This window comes from Aphelocoma coerulescens, chromosome 11 (genome assembly GCF_041296385.1).
Source record: "Aphelocoma coerulescens isolate FSJ_1873_10779 chromosome 11, UR_Acoe_1.0, whole genome shotgun sequence".
In the NCBI taxonomy this organism is placed as follows: Eukaryota; Metazoa; Chordata; class Aves; order Passeriformes; family Corvidae; genus Aphelocoma; species Aphelocoma coerulescens.
Window position 1 is genome coordinate 15067501 of NC_091025.1, and position 22500 is coordinate 15090000.

At 39.1% G+C, this 22500-nt stretch overlaps 1 protein-coding gene across 27 annotated transcripts in view; it reads left to right on the top strand.

Annotated features, from left to right (window-relative positions):
• The window catches only part of ZNF536 (zinc finger protein 536), a 333314-nt gene that overhangs the window by 70496 nt on the left and 240318 nt on the right, over window positions 1-22500 (top strand). For 19 of the 27 annotated variants that reach the window (XR_011154330.1, XR_011154332.1, XR_011154331.1 and 16 more), the window contains one exon: window positions 21892-22010. The gene's annotated coding sequence lies outside the window, so the exon portion shown is untranslated. Of the gene's footprint in view, window positions 1-4547; window positions 4606-4680; window positions 4764-6826; window positions 6934-13510; window positions 13744-21891; window positions 22011-22500 lie in introns of all 27 variants that reach the window. The other 8 variants (XM_069026397.1, XM_069026402.1, XM_069026398.1 and 5 more) reach the window with 8 other exon arrangements.

Below are 22500 nucleotides of genomic sequence, written 5' to 3' on the forward strand. Positions count from 1 at the left end.
CAGTAAAATACATATTGTTCTCACACTTTTCTACAATTTGCACTCTCAATTTTGAGATGTTGCAATATAACATGGGTCCAAACATACGATTAACAAAATGTGCTTTGCGTCTTTTTCTGTGATATGTAACAATGTGGGGTGATTTCTTAAGGGACAGTGAATATGCTTCATGTATTTTGATTTTATCACTTAGGATGGCCTTTTTTTTTTTAAGTCAAGCCAAATTTCCAGAACAATTGAGGAGTCTAGGTGTAAGAATGACCTTATTTAAAATAAATAAAGTAAGTGTTCTAGGGAATCTGTAGGTAGCCCAGCTGTTGGTTCTAGCTATTGACTGAACAATGTTCGCATTGTCATGTAGATGGTTTCCTGTGATAAACAGGCTAATGTGAATCATCTTTTAATATAAAATAACAAAAAATTCATGAACATTTTGTTCATGAATTGACTCTGATTTGGTAGTTGTATTTATTAAAAAGAAGTCTATAAGTAAAACACTTAACTCTGAAAAAAATTACCTTGTTCCTTAAAGTTGTGTTCCTGTGAAGTTGCATTGCTAAAGGTGTTTGAACATATGCATAACCTTAGAGTAAGACAAAAATGTAAAACATTTGCTTCAAAAGGGGATTCATACACTCTACAAAGACTCAGCAGAACTTAGATTTCTAAATCTTTGGCTTACTGATAAGAAATTCTCCAAGCACCCAGGTACCTTATGCCGGGTGCCTGTCCTTGTAAGTCCAGGTAGTCCACATGTCCCCAGGACTAGCACCTCTTTCTTCTCACATCCAGAGCTTCCAGGTTTTGAGAAATGGACCTCAGGGCTGGATGCAGGATTCAGGAGCTCAGCCAGATGCATAATAGATATTGCAAGACTCTGGTCTTAGATGAGTGCTGTGCTGGATGTAGGTAATAGTGCTTTGTTTAATCAGGACTGTGGCACTCTAGGAAATTCTAGCGTGATCATATATGTAATTCATTTTTCTGCTCAGCATTTGTGAGTCCTGTATATTAGCCAATCGTGAAATATTTGGAAAACACATCATTGAAAGTAACATTTCACATTTGTATTTTCCCCTAAGTGTATTTAACTGTTAATGAAAGCCATGGGACTGAAAGCTGTTGAGACAGAAATCTTATTCAGGAGACTGGAGCTGTAGTGCTCTCTGACTCATTTGATCCTCCCATGTCTCCTTTGGGATTCAACCATTTTTAAAAGGAATTACAGATAGCAGTAGAAGAATAGCTTTGTCACTGACTATTCATTCCATGGTGCTTCAACATAGGGCACAGATTAGTGTAATTTATTGTGTTGAATTTTGTTTTCTGGACATCTGTTCAATATACTCAAACTCCTCCTGTATAAGACTCTGAGGAGCCATCATTTGGTAGCAGCTAGAAAACATTGGGTTAGATATTCACTGGTGACTTGGAGGTATAACTCCTTATGCATTGGATCTCCAGTGCCCTGAGCTATCCAATTGTCTGTGTCAAATAACCCCAATGTGCCTTGTGTCAAATATTACCGATGTCACTATTGACATTGTGTCAAAAAATGTCATACCTAATGTCTGTCACTGAAGAATGGTGGCAGAGTCACAATTTGACAAAAAACACTTAAGGACAGATAATGGAAGTAATGTGCATCTTTCTCATTCCCCTAACAGGGAACCAAGTAAATTGTGAGTGTCTGTTCAGATTTTCTTATGCTGACCACATTTTGTGTTGTATATTTCTAGCTGCAGCGATTTTAGATTTGAACTTCTTAAAAATATTGGTAAACAGGGGAAGTTATTCAAAACAAGCTTCAAATGAGCCAAGCTAGCAGGCACAGCTGCAGCTGGTGTAGAGCAGCTCCATGTTAGTCCAAGGCAGGAGATGGCGTCAAATGTACAAGTGCAGTGACACCAGAGATACTGGGCCATGAGAAGCACAGTGGAGAAAACAGATTTGGTTACTCTCATTACACTTCCCTATATTGTCTATATTATATATATAATGTATTTTATTTTAAAGTGTTAAAGCTTTTTAAAATTTGAAACTCGTGATCGTGTGCTATGTGATAGTCATTGGTTTTGAGAGAAGGTGTTACTGTTACTTTCCTTAAACTTTTCTAAATGGCTGGATGAGGCTAATTCCTCTGCATCTTATAGTGTTCTAAAACTTTAAGGGTAGAATCTCTTCCCTGTGTGGATGTAGCCTAAAAAATACCTAAAGCTCTTTCCAAAGAGACACATTTTGAAGCTTTTTTTGCTTATGGGAGTTACGGGATAATTTGAAATACCCTGATGCTGATTTGTAGATTAATTTTTTTAGGATTTGAGTATTTTGTTTTTAGTTAGTAGCATCTCTTGAGTCTCTCTGGCTCATGGAATCAAGGTCTGTATCCCTTCAGAGGCAGCATCAGGGAGTTCTGCTGTTCTCGGATTGGACTGTGAGCAGCAGCATCTGGCAAGAGTTTGGCTTTGAGCAGACAACTTTAGTAATTCCAAAGTACTTCTGTTAAGTAGTAGTAGTGATAAAAATAAAATTATAGTGAACTGTAAAGCAACATTATACTCTGCTCCTAAGCAACTGCCTACAGTTTTCTCAAGCAGAGGCCTCATGTTGCCCTGAAAGCCTCTGGACTCGTGCAAGGAATGTCTGCTTGTGCTGTCCAGGCAGTTGGTGTGATTTGTTAGAGCCACGAGGTCAAAGCTTCCCAAGCAGTAGAGAAATGCTAAGAGACAGAGCTTGATGTATCCATCAGAAGGCTGACATGTTGTGAGCTGGTTTGGTATTGCAGAGCTTTTCAGGAAGGGAAGGAGTCGGATGCAGACAGTAAACATCCTAATGTCTGGGTCAACACACAGAATCAAACACTGCTGGGCTTCTCTGTGTGAGCACCTGCCCTGTGCCCTACCTGAGCTGGCTGCTGCTCAAAACCCCATCGTACTGGGACTGTGAATCACCTGGTGCTGGAGTCCTGTGGGGGTTCTTAGACACATAATTATTTTTTTTTAAAGTGCTCTGAATTTTGAATCCATACTAAAATTATGTTTCTGAAACATATTTGCCTAAAAACACAATAACAAATAGAAAATACAATGCTCTCAGATCATGAATAAAAGCTGGGCTGCACGAAGAATAAAATCCTTCAGTAGAAATACTCGGGAAGTTAACAAAAACATAGAGGCAAAGCATTTGCCTAATTATCAGCATAACTGGATGTAACAAACAAGGAATAAATCACTTTTTTGGCTTCATTATGTTAAATTTAAAGATCCAGTCTTGGGCATTTTACCTCTGAAATAAACAGTATTTTCAAGTTCAGTGCTGCCAACATTTCTCAAATAAGTGAAATGGCTCAGGTGATATTTAAGATGATTTTGTGTATGATGAATGGCTCATTTGCCATCTTACATTTAAACTCGGAGCACATTGAAATGTGTGTTTGAAAGTCTGGATGAGTACATCTGGACTCACAGGCAGGTTGTCTTCAAAATAGCAAACAAGAATCTTCCAAAGTTTTTGTAGGAACTTTTCTTAATCTAGATCCTGTCCATGAAAGGCTCCTTCCCACTTACCACCCCTTCATTGCTTTGAGTCTCCCATGTTCCCTTATCACAAGAGGCATCATCTTTTAGGACCTTAAAAATATCCTAATTTTGCATTAATTAGTAATATAGGAGCTTTTCCTGATGTAGTCTTGGCCTCCAAAGTGAGAAGCAGAGAAAGTGAGAAGCTCAGCTCTTTCTCTGTAGATCTTGATTCCAATCTGAGCAGTGGGATGGAACTAAAATGAGAGAGGCTTCTTTTCATCCCTTAAAAATTCCAGATATTAAAAAGTTTTGTTTCATTGGCTAAAATTGCTCAAGCTGTTCTTTTTGAATAAGTAATATATACTTTGAGATTCCTGAACTCTTCTCCTTTTGACATTCATATGCAATGATGAAGTTGTAGGTTAAATTCTTTCTTCAATTAAAAAAGGGGAAAGAACAACAAAAGGGGGAACTCCAGCAGGAGTGGGTGAGTGAATGTGCTCTACCAGAATAACTGAGCCTGATGCTCAGGATATTCACTTATCATGTGTGAAGCTAAATCCCTGATCTACCTTTTCAGAGCCAGGCATGAATGTAAGCCTCTCCCATTCAAGAGGAATTTCCTTATTTCATCCCCCTATAAGGTTCCTGTGGGTCCTTTGTTTTCCTTTTTATTATTCTCCTGACCACTACTTTTATGAAATCCTGGTAATGCTGATTTGTTCTGTTCATTGCAGGGCTTTCTGCATCTGCCTACTCTCTGTAGCAAAGGCATGAGTTCTGAATTTGTAGTAATTCTAAAAACATTAATTCCCATAAAAATAGTTAATAGCTGGACTTCATGTTTGACAAAACACTTAGCACAGTCAAGTAAGATGGTTAAGTTTGTTTAATACACAATTATAATATGTTTCTATCAATTTAGTTTAAAATTATCTTCCTCCTATTTAGCAGTTTGCTAATGAGAATACCTGTATAACAGTAATACTTTAATGGTATTTACTAACATAAATATTTGCTTTCTAGAAGCAATGTTACACAAAATTCCTGAACTGCAGTCTAAGCAACTGCTGGAATGTTTGAGGTAAGAAACCTGACCTTTAGGGAGGATCAACATCAGGAAAACAGAGTTTCCACTGTTTGTGACTTGTGTCCATAGTGAAGGGGCTTGGAATGGCAGGAAAGTGACTGACACACACTGCTGAACCACAATGGAAAGTTCTTCTCTTTATAATGATATTGGTAAGAGAAAATATTTTGCATGAATTTCAGCATATCCTTGTACACTCAAAACAGGCAGTTTGTCAAGGTCCTTCTGTGACAGATAAGGGAAAATAAATAGAGACCTTCATTTATACTAAATGTTAGGAATTGCAAAACCTGTGTAGAAAGAAGAATTTTGAGTCAGCTGCTGCTGAAGTTACATTAGCTGCAGCTTAAAGCAGAACAAAAGAGTCTTCTTTGAGGCATCGTCTTTTCCACATAAATTCTGCTCCTTCTCCCTCAAACTGTTTAGTTGCCAGCTATTATTGTCAAGTGCTTGCATTCAGCATGCACCAAAACGTGGTGTGTCCATGTGGCTGCAGTTGATGCTCGAGTGACAGTCCTGGTGTATGATCCGAGCAGCTCTGTCTGGGGGCACAGACACACAGCGACGGACACGTGGAAGGGCCAGGTTTCACCAGCCCTTTCTCCACTGAGGGGCTTGTCCAGGTGGTAGATGAATATACAGGAGCCTTCTAAAATAGCAAACCTCCCCCAGGTTTATTCTTGGAAGTGCAGGAGTTTGTCTGGTACATTCAGGTGAGTGTTGACATGAGACTGGGGCAGGAACAGTCAGCTGGTAACGTTTTTTCCAGGGTGGGCTTACAGTTGAGATCTGGAATGGAGATGCACATTATCTATGATGCCACTTCTCTTATTCTAATTATTATTTTTTTTAGGGACTTCTTTGCAAAGGGTCTTCTCTTTCTTCTTTTTTTTCTTAGCAAAGTATTCCTACTTAGCTTATTTATTTTTCAGCTTTAAAACATCAGCATTTTATAGATCTGAATTTCACAATGTGGGGATGATTGCTACGTACAATTTGCAAAATTGTGATTAACCAGCCCCTGTTTCGAGTCAGTTCTCCCTAATTCACAAAAGGCTTCCAAGAATAGTCTGCACAAAATTCAGTGTGCAAATTGTAGGGCAGATTTTTAGAGGGCAGTTTAAAGAATGAAGTCCTAAGGGTTTTATCTATATTTATATCTCTTGTTAAACCAAACTCTTATGTAAATGTTACAATCTGTAAATAACAAGCTGAGCCGCTTTCTTAAAGGAAAGATTGCATCCACATTTTTTGAGATTTGGCAAAATTATTAACTTGCACAATAGACTAATATACAAGTATATTTGGAAGCAACCAATACTAGGCTGTGTCTTCATCTGTATTTTATGGATATTTAAAGGTTTAAGAATACATAGACCTTTCATTTTCCTGTAAAAATTGTCTCAAATTGAAAAACACTGCCCTTAGTGATGGTTTGAAAAAATGGAGATAGCTTTTGTATACTTTTACTTTTTATAGCCATTAATGTTGTAGTAAATCTTGTATTATTGTATACAGTCTAGATTATTCTTCATTCTTTTGCCTTTGGACAGGAAAGAAATTACTGGCTTCCATCAGTGTTATTGGCAATCCCCATATTCTGACATCTGTTCCTTTCTAAACATTTTACCAACCTTGATGAAATGTAGTTTAGTGTTAGAAGCTGACTTGAAGAAAAAATTGGATGATAAAAAAATAACATTGATTAAACACCAGAAGTAATTTACCAATGACTATCAATATTTTGATGGCCATTGCAGTTTATTGCAGAAAAGCTAGACATCTTATAGTAATTTTAATCATATATAAATCTTTGAATTAAACTGAATAAATGAATTCTCATTTTTTAAACAGAAGGATGAGAGACTGATTTTACTCAATTTTAATCAAACTCTTTGAGCCGTAGTCCTGAGAATGTTTGGGGCATATTTTACAGACGCCATGCAATGGACAACTCCTCAGATTAAATATCTCAATATTTTTTAATACACAGTGGGGGTATCATTTGTGTTGTTGTCCTTTCCGTGGAGCAACACTGGATCTGGATTTGCCCTCTCTAGACCAGGTGCTGGAGTAGGGGCACTCCAAGGGGCCTCCAACAAGAAGGGTGGTGGGTCTCTGGTAAACCACAGCTTTATTCACACCCCTCTTTATTAACTGTGCTTCATGAAAACAAAGCAGAGCAATAAAAAAAAGTGTGATTATTCCCTCTCAGGTGCCAAGCACAGAGCAATTATGGTGTGTCTTCCCCCACTCCATAGGGTGGGTGAGCTGCAAGAGGACCCTTGCAAGAGGTTGTTGGGAGCTGGGGCAAAAGCAGGGGTGAGTGTTTAATTTCCAAGGACTGGAAAAAGTTAACTACACAAGAGAAGAAGGAGGTGGTATGAAAAAGATCTTCTTGGGAAGGGGAGTATGGGGGAAATAAATAGAAAGGGGCTACTGCAGAGTGCGTGTTCTGATATTGTGAAAGGTAGATGTACAAGAGGATGGGAAGGTGTGATTAGATATTTTCAGAAGCACTTAGCAACAGTGTCAGTGGAGCTGTTGAAATTCATGGGGTTTATTATGGACTAAGAATGTTTGGGAGCAGAGTTTGGGCAATGCTGAACTACAAGCCCCGTGCCCTGTGTGTGGATCCTCCCTGCAACGTTTTCAGTGAAGCTGTAACACTTCAGAAGGGTGAGGAAGGCACATTTCTCCAGCACTGTGTGTGTCTATGGACCATTGAGGACAAAATGAAATTGCAACTCTTGAAGGATTCACTTTGTTGCACCAAGATTTTCAAAGGTGGAATTACTTCTCTAGCAATAGGGTCCTAGAGGACTCCCAAGCTAGTTTTTGATTCCCTTCCCTTTGAGAGAAACTTGAACCATGGAGGGTTCAAGGTAGTTGCTAGGCTGTTTGAAGTGGAGGGGATTTGAGAGATTTGTTTTCTCTGTTTTACAGAAAATTTTAATTTGAAGGAAAATTTTCCTAGCAAACCTCCTTTGGAAGCTTCACATTTATTATCAAAACAGTTTTCCTTTCATTTCCTAAAAGTCATGTATGGTAGGAGTAACTGAGTGGTCTAGGTTAAAGGGGTGTATAAACTGACAATTTTTGTATTCTAGTAGTCAGTGCTAATCATATAAAAAAATCACACATTTCAGCCAAAGACCTCTCAGCATGTTTTATAAATTCATTCAAAGATGAATGAATTCTCACAGTTCCTTGCTGAGGCTATTTAGTAGAGAAAACTAAACATTATAGACAAAATGTCACTTTTCAAAAGTGCATTGTTTTTCTTAAATCTGATTTTTTTCTTCCTGAAAACATGTTGGATTCAACTGTGCTTATATGTACTTACCAGGAGTGCAGTCTGGTGGTCAGGAGACTGTCCTGGGAACTGGGCTGACCTGGGTTCTGATGCATGTCATTCCCAAGCCTGAGTGTCTCAGAATTTATATATAAAAACAGGAATAAAACAATTTCTGAACCAGACAAAGGAATGAGACTTGGCTCTCCTCTGCTGTAGTGTGTTCCTGTAACCACCAGGAGACGGACATCTTCACTCTGTCTTCTTCCAACAAACTAGTCAACATCTAAAAATTATTTTCATGCTACTGTACAAAACAAACCTTTCACATCCATAAAAAAATTCTACTTCTCCACCACCCCCGCCCCCCCCCCCAAAAAAAAAAAAAAGAAAAAAAAAAGAGATAAATTAGAGAGACATGAAAGAAAATTGTCATTGTGTGGTCACATTTAGTATCTCATTCAAGGATGGGGAAATTGAGAGGAAGACTCAGTTGTTTGCCCCTGTGTCCCACAGCTCAGCCAGCAGGAGCCTGACCACGGGCCCCAGTGCCGACTACCCAGGGCCATGTTCAGGCAGTGGGTTCCTGCCCTCCCTGTCAGACACAGAATGCCTCGTGGCCTTCCCCTACCCTCTCCCAGCCTCCCTTTAACGTATGGTTTCAAAGCTGTTGATATTCACCTGCTCAGATATCTGTACAAACTACTAGTAGGAGCTACATAAATATCTGACAGATGCACGCGTTCACCCTGGGATTAATGCATTCTGGACTCGGACCCGTCAGCATCACACCCCTTCACAAAGGCATTTTATTTTTTCACTTGCTCATGTGGTGTACACCTGTGACATGCTGGCAATGCACTTGCTTGCAGTGAGAGAGCCCCTCAGGTTCAAAGCTATCCTTATATCTTTGTTCCTTTATGCGTGAACCTTTTGAGGTTTTCTCTTAGTGTTCAAAAGGCTTGAGTGTGGCATTACATCTTTAAAACCTCTTCTGACCCTTTTTTGAATATGCTGAATATAAAAGCAGAAACAAAGCAAGGAGAAAACTAGATAAATAGATGCAGGGAGACGTCACAAGGAAAAAAAAACTATAAGCTTGTGAGCTTGCCAATATTACTTCATGCTTTTTATTGCAAACCTGTAAACTAACAATAGCCCACCACCTCACACAGCTGGGTGTGTGAATTGAAGGTGTGCTGAATGTGTGGGCTTTCCAAACAGAGCACAATAACAGCAACACCTGTGATAAACCACTTTGCACTGATTTTATTTTCTACAGTATTCTCAGTCCTTCTCTTTTTAGAAGTCTGTATAGGGGGGAACACAGAGGACTTGTCAGATTTAGTTTCAGTTTTAGGACTTCTCTCTAAAGCTTTGATGGACCTGTTAGAAAATCATGTGGATTTACAGGTATCAAATCAAATGTAGGACTGAGTCTTAAAACAGAGGAGAGATTGTTCATCTTGTAGACCCACCTTTGCTGATGTACATTGGCTTTGGCTAACAGGCTCCTTGCAGCTCAGTCCTAGTTTGCTTGGTTGGTTGGTTGATTTTTTTTTTTTTTCTTTTAAGCAGCCAGTGTTTCAATAGCCAGTTACAGCAACAAAATGGTTAAGAAAAATACTAATAGTCTGTAAGTGTATATCTTAAGGCACATCACTGATTTAAAATTATTAATATTCAATAATTCATGGTTGTTTAATGAAATGACATATCAAATCAGAAAGAGTAGAACTGAGAAATTTCTATAACTTAATTCTCATCACTGCAGGACCACATAGTTACTATCACTGCTATTATTATTTGGTATTGCAGATTAGGTTTAGTGTTACGTTTAATGTTAAATTTCAGGCATAAAAATTAGATGATTTTCACTGCCAAAAATTTACTGTAACATTCTGGGCTATGAATCTGAAAACTGTAAAGATGGGCATCATTCAGGTAAAATCTAAGCATACCTTTTTAGTCACTTTGTCAGCAGTATAAATGGGTCCAAGGGTTGCTCACAGGGCCAGTTAACCTTTTCTCCTTTAACAGCAGCTGAATTTGAGGTTCTTTTTCACCTAAGTACCTACCAATTTATATCTGTAATTCCTATTAATTCTGAGTTGCTCTTTCTTACACTGTTGCTACTTGAAATGGAAAATATTGGTTACAATCCAAGAGAAAAATTTATAGCCTGTCATTGTAGCCTTGTGCTACTTCAATATAATAATACAAATGCATTCCCTCTTTGTGATAAGTGTATTTTTCCTTTTACTTTCTCATGCGATGTTCAGACCCTTTCCAGACTTACTTTGTCTCTGTGATCCCAGAGATTATAAACGCTCAAGGAGCCTTTAAAGATATTTGTTACCCTTTAAAGCAAGGGAAGCAGACTCTCTTGTTCTCTGTCACACTTGGGCTGGGGCTGCAGAAGGCAGTTTTCATCTTATATAGCTAAAAGTGGGGGCTTTTGGTACTTCCCTGTTAGGTCACCTTATAACCTTGTGGATATTTTCCCTAATTTTCAACGGGAAATAGAGCATTCTCCAATGTTAAGGAAGGTAAAAAAAGTTTTTCAGGCCCAGTCAAGTTCCTGTTGATGTGTTTAGTGAGATGGAGATGGAGCTTAGGAACACAGAAGTGCTGCTTGTTTTAGAAGTGAGAAGGAGACCCACTGGACAAAATTTTCTTTCCAGTAATCAAGGGAAGATGGGAGTCTCGCAGCAGTAATACGGACTCCTCTAATTACCACTTCCAAGTTATTAGCATCTGGAGCCCTTTTTCCCTTTCCTATCTAGCAATTACAGAGTGGGATAGATTAGTATGTTGCAGAAGCTGTAGAGTGGACTAAGTTTCTCTCTGTCGGCACTTGGTTGGTTGCTGAAATTGATACTTTTAGCTGAAGTCCAGGCTTTTTACCTGCCCTTGAATCCCAGGCTGTTCTGTTCATAGATAATGCATATTCAAGGACCACAAAAATTATTTATTTACTTCTCTGCTCCCTGCCTCCACCATAGAAAAAGAAACACATCTTAAAAAGCCAAAGAAAACCAGTAAGACACATGTTTTGCACATGAAGAATCACGTCTATAGTAAAATGGGATCCATATGTGTGTTTTGGATGTGAGCATCAATGCTCAGTTTAGCTTTGCCCACATGCCAGGGCGTATGCGCTGCTGCTGAAAACTCAGAATTTTCTTGCTAAATCACACACAAAATTCGAGCTTGAGGTTGCATTAATGTCATAAGTTCATAGTTTTCTGTTGTTTCTTTCCCCATGTATAGTGTCCTTTGTTTATAACTCAAATCCTCTCAAGATTAAACTTTAAAAAGACTCTGTGATTTAATGGACTTAGGATCAAATTCTAACCTCCAGCATGAAACAGGCCTGACTGTAGCACTCAATGGCAATAAAGGATTGTTTGCAGTTGTGAAGCAATGACCGCCAAACATTATTCAGAAAAAAGATGCTGGGATGAATTTTTGCATGGATGAAATATTCAGATGAATGTTAAAAAACTGTGTAACAATAGACGGTGACATACACAAAGGGTAAAAGAGAAATTACTATCATTCCAACACAGCACTGCACTAATTTTTTTTCTTTTCCCTGCAACCATAAATACCTTCACTTCAAGTTAGCATATTTCTTTATGTGAAGCCTTTTTCTGTCTTGTACATATGTCCTGCAGAAGGATCTGGACAGATCGAAAACTGTCCTGCTTGAAGCTGTTTGCAGTTTTAAAATGTATAAAGATAATTGACTTTTCAGTTCATCTTCCAAGTTTTGGACTTGTTTATGCATATACATTAATTTTATTCCTTCCCTTCACTTTCCTCCAAATAAGAACTCTCTTGTAAGTTTAAGATCAGATCCTTGCTGCTGCTCAGGTACTTTGTACTGCTCTGGTAGTGGAAAACATCTGTGACTTCACTGGCCTCCGGAGGATTTGAAATACATTCTTTAGACAGTCCTCAGCGAGTGGCAGCAGTAGCAACAGTATCCCATCCCGTTTTTCCCTCTGAGGATATACTTGTAGCAGGGGGAACAACCTGTGACTCTGTGCTTAGCTCCTGGTCTGGTGAAACATGATGAATTGACTGGGGAGCAGTTCTGAAGCTTGTTCTACTGTACGCCAAGTTGTTAGTGGGGAATCTGAAAATTATTTTGGAGACCAGTGCTATCACATCTCAGTTATTTTCAGGGAATGGGAAATGAGGTCCAGATTTTAAATATGGAAATATCCTTCCTGTTTCTGACCAGAATTTAGCTGTTTTGGGGGGCACTAAAGCCATGTAATATAAACAAAGCAAATTTGAAAGTAAGTAATGCTCCAAGCCAAAGGGGGTTGAGGAGGGGAGAGATGTCTTTGTGGCACTTATTTTCTTGATTCTCTATTCTTGTCATCATGGTCTTGATCCTGAAAGATATGGCAAGCTGCTTGCTACTAGCACTTTGTTATATAGTAACTTTTGAACCTTCCTACTGGGGTTAGGTGATCAATTACTTTATAAAGAAAAAAGGGTGTTTTTTCAAAAGCTGTGTTTTATTTTCATTTATAATTACCTCACATCGGCCTTCAATCTGGAATCTTGAATTGGCCACATATGCGCACTGACTTGCATGTAAAAGATCAGTGATAGCAGTCACATGATGCTTCCATACCATAATTATTCTCTGTATCAGGCTCTCAGTCATTGAGAGATCTGGAAAATCTACAAGAAAGCCAGTTTGAGTGTACCTATGGGAGTCAGAACTCAGCTCAGGCTTTTATGTCATCAATAAATACCCTTTTTTAAAAAAGGAAAGGAAGTGCCTTTAACTTCTTACTGTCTTGTCTTTGTATTAGAGAGCAGTTTCTTAAAACAGTAGACCCATAGAAGGAATGCCATCAGCTGGAAATCTGGTCCATGCGAGTGCTTTCATGAGTCGTTTTTGCATCTCCCCCTAAATGTTCTTGTTTTGTGGTTTAAGAATCATCTCTCAAATTCTTCTATGGAATGTATATTTGCCTCATCTGTTGCATAAGAAATCCATATGAAGATAAGAGGGTTTTGATTTTTCAGGGGGAAAATGGTTAAGCTGATTTTTACTGAAGTGCTATTGCTTGCTGAAAGTATATGTATAAAATACATAGAAATAGCTTCATTTCCTATCAGGTGACCTGAATATCTTATCTATAAATATGTTATTTCAGAAACATTTACATACTATTCATCTGTGAGTTGGGCTTTTAAAAACTTGTCATGACTTTGTAGGAAATCCATACTTCTTACATACCTTAGGAAATAAACTTTGCAGCAACAGTAGATGCCAGGGAGTTCTGTGGGACTGGGCAGTATGTCAGGACTATAACTGTGAAATGTACTTGAAAATAAGGCTAAAGGAGATCAATACAGGTAACTTTTCCCTTGGCCAAAAAAGAGTGAAAATGTTATGGGTGCTCAGCAGCGAGGCCTCATGAGAGCCTCAGGTGGGAGTTCCTTTCATTGGGATGAGGATGTGCTGTCTCGCAATGGCATCGCAGATAAATTCACAGAGATTTCCTTAGAAATACAAACACCAGTGCTTGCATGAACTCCCCCATGAAGCCTTGGTTTCCTACCTTCCTATAGGTGGTAGCTGCCATACTGTGAACCCGCAGGACCCCTCTGGCAGGTCGCAGAATCCCACAGTTGTGCCGTGCAGCCCCGGCGCTGCGGAGGCCAGCCGGAGCCGTCGGAGGACGACATCAGCAAATCAGTGGCTAATAAAGACAGGCAGCAACAGCAGCAGCAGTGTTGGCCTTCTCCACAGCAGGGTACCACAGATGTTTCAGATAACAAAGTGAGCTTCGCTGACAGAACATGTGTGTAATATATAAAATAATGGGAACCGAAAGAGGGGGGAAAAAAAAGGCCACTCCAATCCACCCATGTAAAAATGTTTTTTATTTATAAGTGAGCAGCTGAATACGAATGTTATCTGCTTCCACAGAAGAAAAAAATAGCAGGCTGATGTGGATGAGAGACTTCACATGGTTTCTAGCAAAATAGGCTGTGCACTGAAATCTTTTTCTTGTCCCTAGGGTGGGTCTGGACCTATAGCTGGGGCAAATCTGTGCAATTTTATTTTCTAGCAATTATAATTTTACCTCTTCTGATGATATGTCTGTGCTGTGGTTGGAGGGGGATTGTGGCCATGTTCCTGTGTAACACTGTGGGATGCTGGACAGTTTTTGGACAGGACAAGGTTTACCAAATAGTTGCTACACTGAGGAGTTTTGCAGGGTGGACCTGGAATACGCAGTGATGATCCATAACTACCTGGAAAAAAAACCCCATGAGCAGCTCTCAAGTAAGATAAGTAGCTGTGAACTGGAAGAATTACAGCAGAAATCCCTGTTTTTATGATATAATAGGCTTACCCTCTACTGTTCAAGTGTCCCAAAGTAATAAGATCAACCTCATAGTTGAGGAATCCTTGGGTGAAGGGGACTTTCACAGTTCTTTTCTGCACCGGTCCCAAGGGCATGAACAAGGAGCATGAATGGGGCACCCTAGAAATTGCTGTGTCACCCAGTGCCACAGGTATCTGGTGAGTGGTACCACCATGTAAGGGCCCCATAATGACTCTGTGCATGGCCTGCTGAGTAAAGGTCTGCAAACAGGCCAGAAGATAACCTGGAATGCCTGCTCATGCCCCCTCCATGTGTCCTTTCTGCATCTGTGCCTCACAGCCAGCGCTCAAACACCGCGAGCGAGAGCTGCCTGGGGGTGTGCAACTTGTTAGCCTGCTTTTGAGGAGTGAGAGACAGTGGGATTCAGCAGGATGGAACAGGAAGCTCCTATGAAAGGCTAGTAAATGTTTCCTTGTAAAATGGGGAGATGCTTATGTGAGTCCAGATATAAAGTGAAAGTAAGACAGCCCTCAGAGGGATTACTGAGGTAATAAATGTACTTACTAGGGCAGTGTGTGCCAGAGCAAGACAGAAATGGGCTAAGACCAGAAGAGAATTAGAACCTCAAGTGCAAGCTGAAGCTCAGTGGTCAGATGAAATTCAACCCTTTCCTCTGAGAAAAGAGTATCTGCCCTGATTTATCTGGGATTGGCATGGCCAATGAGAAGAACAACAGTGTAGGATTTCTGCTATGTGTCCTGCTTTAAGCAGTAAGACATGAACACAGAGTATGGTAACCAGCTGAAAGAGGATTTGGCTCTCAGCATACACATATTTCATGTACAGATTGTGCTGTTGCAACTCCAGCACCTCAACGGGTCAGAGTCTGTGTGTCAGATTATTGCAGCATGTGGCTCAACATTGTAGGGTGGCTAAAATCCTTTGAGACTGCCTGTGGGATCTGTGGTTTGGCCCAGCACAATGCTCCTCTGCACGTGCAGAATAGAGTCATCTAAACTGTGAGAGGTGAGGGCATGCAACCACTCACAGTAAAATCAACATGGAATCAGAGGTGCATGATCTACAGTTGATGTTTCTGTGGCTGAAATGTAACTATGGGTTAGGCAAATTGCTCTGAAAATCTTGTGGCTATGTATGTGTTGTTTTGGTCACTTTATCAAGATTTATGATTTTAGTGTTTCTCCAAAGACAGGTATGTAAAAGCAGGACTTGCATAATGTTTTCCTTAACTGAAGAAAGTAAAAAAAAATCCTGATTTTTTTTTTTAATTAAAGTATTTTTTTTTTCTCCTCTGAGCAGCATCTTACAATTGAGATCCACCTTGAACATGCCAAGGTCAGAATTCAAGACACAGAATATGCTCATGAAGCTGCCCAACAAGATACCTTTATTCAGCCAAATTGGAAAACTTGTGTGTAACTTAAAAGATCAGAATAGAGTCCTTATAGAGCAAGGTTAGGAGGGATAGAAGCAATCGGCTTATATAGAGTATTTTTACTTCATAGGAATGTAGTTCTGATTGCTGAAAATGTATCCTTTGCTGAAGTACAAGCATAATCCTATGCCTTCTTTGCCCTTTGAGTAAAAGTATGCTTAATAGCAATTTCAGGGGGAAAAAAAAAATCTATTTAAAGCCTGTTGAGCGGAATATCCACTTATAGAGGGAAGCTATAAGTGAATAATGTTAATAGAGTTCTGTTTTGTAAAATGCATAGGACAACTAATAGAATCAAGCTCCTGTAACAGTGAATGATTGAATTACATTTAAAAGAGTACCTAATTTATGACCTTTAAGGATAGTTTTAGAGCTATCTGTTTTTGTAAATCCTAGAGCACCTTCATACAAAAGTTTTTAGAAATCTCATCTCTCACTTTATGTCGTGGTCAGAGGACCATTTGTGCTATTGTATGTCAGTAGTTCTATTAAAACATTTATGTAGGCTAATTACTGAAAAAAAATGCATTCTGGAGAAAATTATTATACCTGTTTATTAGTGTAGGAGAAGTTCTTAATCTGGGAGTAAATTTTGAACAGTAGCAATGAACAATGACCTGACCAGGACCTCCTCAGAAAAAGAAATTAAGCCCTATAAATACTAATTATTGAACATTTTCCCCTCAAAACAGGAGATTTTTAAAAAGTAGAAATTTGTGCATAACTTCCACCAATCACTGGCATGTTATGTAGAGGAACATGAAGTTTTATACTCCTATCATTTTTTTCCTCACATTCATTTTTACAGGATGTGTTTGTTTCATTGCTGTGAAACTCTGATTCAGTGTTCTCTTGTGCAAAGGAAACCCTCAAATTTACTGCATGCTTCATTAAAACTGTTTGTACTTTTATCAGTTTTAAAGAGGCTGCTCTTGCAGTCATTTGATGCTGGTTTTGCCTTGCACTGTTGAGGAAAGTCAAGTGAATTTGAGAGCCCTTCCATGCAGCACTGGAATTTATGCAGACACTCTGTGTGGGAATACCCTTCCATAACGCTCTGTTAGGTTTTACGTCATTCCTTAAAACGTTCTACAATTTTGTTAGCTTTTGTGCTGCAGGGTTCTGCCTGCTGTGGTGCCATTGATTGCTCATCCTAAAAGAAGGCAGAGAACAAAGGTGGAATAAGCTGCTAATCTTCTGGATCAGCCAGATGTTATTCAGTGGTATATGGAAATTTAAGGCACTGATCCTTAGGGAAAAGAGGTGCAGGAGAGGGGCTGTGAGGCTGCCAGAAGCAGTCACTTCCTTGTGGCACCCCGGTTGCCTGAGCGCTGGTGCGTCATGCTGCCTTAAATGTGGCTTTTGCCTGCTGGGTGCAATGGAGCCCTCTGTGGAGCATCACATTTCCAGAGAGCTACAAATGGAATTGGCTACTTTAGGAATGTGATAATTTGATTTTTTTTTTTTTTTTTTTTTTTGAAGATCAGTTTAGCAAGGAAGACCCTAGCACTTTATAGGTCTTGCTTGTTCGCTATGAAAGCTCTGGCTGTAGCTCTGTCTGAGTTCCTGTTGAGGTAATCTCAAAATTCTGCAGAATCAGAGCCAAAAGGGCTGGACTGCATGTGTATAGCTAAAGAACAGACTAGAAAAAGACTGTGGAATTTCTGTGGCTGATCATACTTATGGTTCTGTCCTTTACAATGTAAAGTAAAAAATATATTGCTTTACACAGAAGCTCCATTATAGGTCAGGCCTTTTCTTAACCAGCTACTTGAGAGTGGCCCCACTTGACTCCCAATACAATTTACTCTGACCATTAGTCAAGGACTGTTTCTGCTCTGTCTGTGGTGTTCCCAGCTCCATATGGTGGTAGCTTAAGGCTGATCTAAGAGTAAACAAGAAGTGTGCAGGGTTTCGGTCACACAAAGGTGTGGGACTTGGTCTATAAATTAAAAAGAATTTAAATGCAAGGGGAATAGTCTATTTCACACCAAATATGCCAGGAACCAGAGGTTAGGTTTCACCTCTTTTTGTCATGCTTGTTGGTTCATTATTCCAAAGTAAAACTTTTTTTTTGGAGAGATTTTTTTGTTATCTTATTGCTGCTTTTCTGAAAATGAAGTTCCTGCACTATGTTCAGTATTCACAACAAGGAGATATGCTGGCTTTGCCCCAAACTGCTGACAGTCCTGGTACTTTTACAGTGAACATCTCTGGAGCACTGAGGAAGATTTTTGGAGGATGAGAAGGAATGTCAGGCTAAAGTACCGTAAATAATTTATAGACCTCAGATAATTGTCCTGTGACAGCTCCCAGTGCTTCCAGTTTCTTCCTACCACCCCTGTTTTCAGCTATCAGTTATAGAATCTTGACTTAATATTGCTAATTGCATAGTAAACAGAACAATATTGTTTGCCCCAAGACAGATTACCATTTCTCATTACAGAATTCACATAGACCACAAATCATTGATACCATCTCCACCAGTTATAATAAAGTTTATCTTCAATCTGATAAAAAGCATGTACTGAATAATAACTGTTGCTCTTATTGTAAGTGGTTTTAAAAACATGCTTTTTAAAAAGCTGTGTAGTTCACTGAAGTTGCAATTCTGCATTTGCCCTAGCCAAGAGAGGTGAGAGTTGGGGACAAAAATGGTCAGATTTCCAAGCATGACTCTGTGGGTGCAGCATGTGTGGTGGCACTTGAAGCTGATGAACTTCTTACTGTTATCACAGTCAACTAAACACAGACAGTCCCACTTTCCCAGCATTTATCTGTATTTGTACTTGAACCCATTGCTCACTGCATTATGGATTTGCATCTTTAGTTTATTCATAGAGAATTAAAGTGCAGTGGATTCTGTAAGAAGGTTTATCTCTTCAGTTCAAATTGTAGAGATCCTTGATGGTCTGCAGGTTTCTGACTCAGTCCCAAGAAGAGCACTTGCACCTGCAGCAGTGCAAGGACAGGCACTAAATCCTTATGGAAAACTGCCTGAAAAAACAGGTTCATTTTACTTATCTCCCACCACTGCTTATGCACACTCATAGATGAAGAAGAAATAATTTAGTATGACACAAACAACACAAAATCCATAAAGGGAATACAGAGGCAGAAGTATGGATACTGCAGTACTTTTTAGTTTTTTGCAAAGGTGGAAATCTTCCAGTTATGCATTTCAATCTGCCCAGGAGAAATTAGATACTCCTTGGGGAGGCTAATCTTTTAGCCCTATGTGTTTTTATATCCTATATGCTGAGATGGAACCATTTGCATCATTGTGTGTCATCTTGTACAAGACTGGCCCAAATGCTAGCTGTCACAGCTGAATTTTGCATTTTGCTACCTCTTTTCACTGAGATGAGGCTCAGCCAGCAGGTTTGGCTCTAAGCACAAACTTCCTCAAAGCCTAGAAGCTCTGCTCCTGAACCAGGGAAGTGCTAGTTTGGTGAGAAGTCCTAAAATCTGGAACCAGTTTTCAAGTTCAGTGATTTCATAAGACAACTGAAAATATTGTGCAAGTCCATCAGGGTTTGGGTTGGGGTGTGTGAAGTTGTGATTGAATCAGGTTCTAGTGTAATTCTGTGGGGAAGCAGGGATTCAGAAGGATTCTTCCAGAGTTGAACCCCAAACTCATTAAAATATTACAATAAAGTAATTAATGCACATGGCCACTAGACACTCTTAAAATGTAAATTTCACAGCTGTAAGAAATTAGATTTGTTTAAAAATAACAGAAGGCTCAAGTACAAATTATGGAGTAAAAGCCTATAAAATTTCAAACTTGGTTTTAAGGCACAGGCTTTTTTTTTTTTACTAGCTCATTTACTTCAGCACTAGTGTTCAGAAACTGAATTCCTTGTCTGCCTTTTGCCTCTGAAGTTGTAGTTAGGTACCAGTGCAGAACTGATTCGGTTGAAAAGTTTTCTTATCAGAACGTTGGATTTGGAGAACAAGGCAAAATTTGCAAGGAGCCTGTGCCCCCTCTGAAGCCCATCTTGTGTTCAGGAGGTGCAGGCACAGGGTTCCCTGAATCCCCATGTGAGTCCTTAGCACAGCTGGGAGGACAGGTAGGAACAGTTGTTGGAAATGCTGGTTTTTCACTGCACACATTTTGGCTGGCACAGGCAGAACTTGACCTCTAAGAACTACTCAAAGTGGTCAATGCCCTCAAATCATTTTGTGCCACAGAGGCCGAGAAAGTTAAAGTTGCATCAAGGTTCAGAAGCAGTGGAGCCAACTGGATTTTTCAAGGGATGTAACATGTGTCTTTTCAGTGCAGAGGCCTTATTCCAGATTCTCCAGCACTTTCTCACCCGTTGGTGTTTACAAACATGGGCCTGACTATAATGCAAGAAAAGACTTTGGCTAGCAAATGTTCAGCAGTGTATTTCAGTCTGTTTACATTTGAAGCAATGCTGAAATACAGGGCTCCACCATGGCCTCTTGGCACACCAGCTCCAGCAGAGCACTGAAATGGTTGAAGGAAGGAATTCCAGTCAGAATATGTTCCAGATGAATCCTGTTGGAGTTCCATTTCTAAATGTATGCTACGTGCCTAACTATTAAAAAGTTCAGATTATGATCCCTCTAATGTTATTTTAATGCTAGTTTTTAAAATGTAATTATAAATCAAATTGCATTTGAGATATGAAGCTGACAGTAGTGAGCTGAAACACTCTAAGATCTGCTTTAAAAATAACCCCTCTCAAACTTTATTACTGGTTTCAGAAAGAGAAGTGAAAGTGGACTGGCTAGATTCATCCATGCTGTTCTTGTCAGAAGACAGGACAACTTGCTAAGTGCCAGTTGTGTTCTGGTTTACAGAGACAGCACGGGAGCTTTTATCTTTATCTAGAGATTGCACTTCCAAAGTTTGAGTATCTCTCTTGGAGCTTAAACAGAAGACACAAGCTCACTTAAACTGTGTTTCCTCCTTTCTTTTCTCATTCTTTACCATAATGAATTTCCCTGAAGATTAAGACTTCTAAAACCTGCACAGTAACCAGAAAGTTGAGAAAAGCAGGAGTTTATTTGGCAAGTGCAAAATTCTGGGGCAATGCAAAGCAATCACAGGGAAGAAATGCATTTAGTGACTGTTGTGCTGGTCAATGGTATCTGTATGAATGTATTTGAAAAAAAGGGCTGGGAACAATACCAGAAGGACAGAGCTGAGAGAATGCAAGCATTCAGCAGGGTTGAAATGTTCTGTTCAAATAATGGCTATAATGATTTTGGTAAATTCATATTTCTTTTTCCCCCCTTTTAGTAAATGTAAATGTTTGCATTAGATACTCCTGTAACTTGCCTAAAAATTAACTAATCCACAAAGACAGTGCATTAGAAACTATAGGCTTTGAATTTCCATTTATATAGGTGTAGTTTAAGGGGGAGGAAAGGAGGGAAGAATCACTGAGTAGGTAGATCTGAACAAACAAGTCATAGTGACTCCTTAGGTACATTTTGGATTTTTCTTTTCTTGTGAATGTGGAAAGTATTTATTCAGTAGTTGCTTACAGAACTCTTCAGTGAATAATGCATTTTAAAAATCTTTCTTCGTAGTTTTTTCTTTAGATTATTTATAAATTTATAGTCATAGCTGGTTACCTAAATCATGTTATTTCTTCTGTTCCCTGATTGCATGAGTTACGTATTTACTTGATTCAATATACAATGTAAATTGTGAACGTTAGAGCTGAACATACATCTCAGAATTTTTGTTTGGTTGCTCAGTTACATAAATCAGCCAGTTAGAAGAGGGAGGGGATGTACCACATGATATACTTAAGCAGCTAATACTTTAAAATTTTAAGATTATATATCTAGAAGTATACATTTTGACCACAGTATGTAGATTATATAAATTGAGTGGTATTATTTCTATTCCCTGATTAATGGTTGAAGCTGTTACATCTACAGAATGAATGTCAATTCAAACTTCAATTTGAAATTTGAAGTCAATGAATATTTAAGCATTCATTCTAGATGTTGACTGTGAAGACATGCTAATATTGGTACAGTACATATGCTCCAAATTTTGCAGACAGACAAAAACAGAAAGTAGTTACGTGTTTCTAATGCTGTTAACTCAAAATTTTACTTTGAATTACAATGTTTTATAATATTTACTCAGGTTTCATTTTTACCGTGTTTTGCAGATGGAGAAACCGAGGCAAAGAGGTTAAAGGATCTCTCCTGAGCCCCAGAGTGTGTTGATGTCTGTCCCCTCTCCCTAGACATGTGCACAGACTACTAGACTTCACTGTTCTGGCTGCAGGTAAGACATATTGTACATAAAATGTGATCAGTTCTTGAATTGACTTAAACAATTACTGGTATGGTGGGTCAAAGACTTTTTTCTTTTCCATCCTCAAATAATACTTTTTAAGGGAAGGAGACCTTATGCTTGTGACTTAAGATGTTCTTTATTGGACTGGCTGATGGCAGACGAGAATATGGATGTGAAGGAGTATGTTTAGTCTTTGAATTGTGTAGGTTATGTTTGCACTGGAGTTGCTGCCACCCTTGCAGACGTTGTCCTTTGGAAGGTTCACAGTGCAGTACTACTGTGCTGGCTCTCCAGTTTCTTAGAAAGCTTTTTGGCATCTGAGCAAGCCAGTTCAAAGCTTGCAAGGAAGTGCAGTGCCCCAGGGACTGCAGTGTAGACATACACAAAGATTTCACTTCATAACATCGAAAGTAAAACCTTCCTAATGGTGGTTAATATTTGCATGAGTAAGGATTACAGGAATTTATCCTGTGTGAGT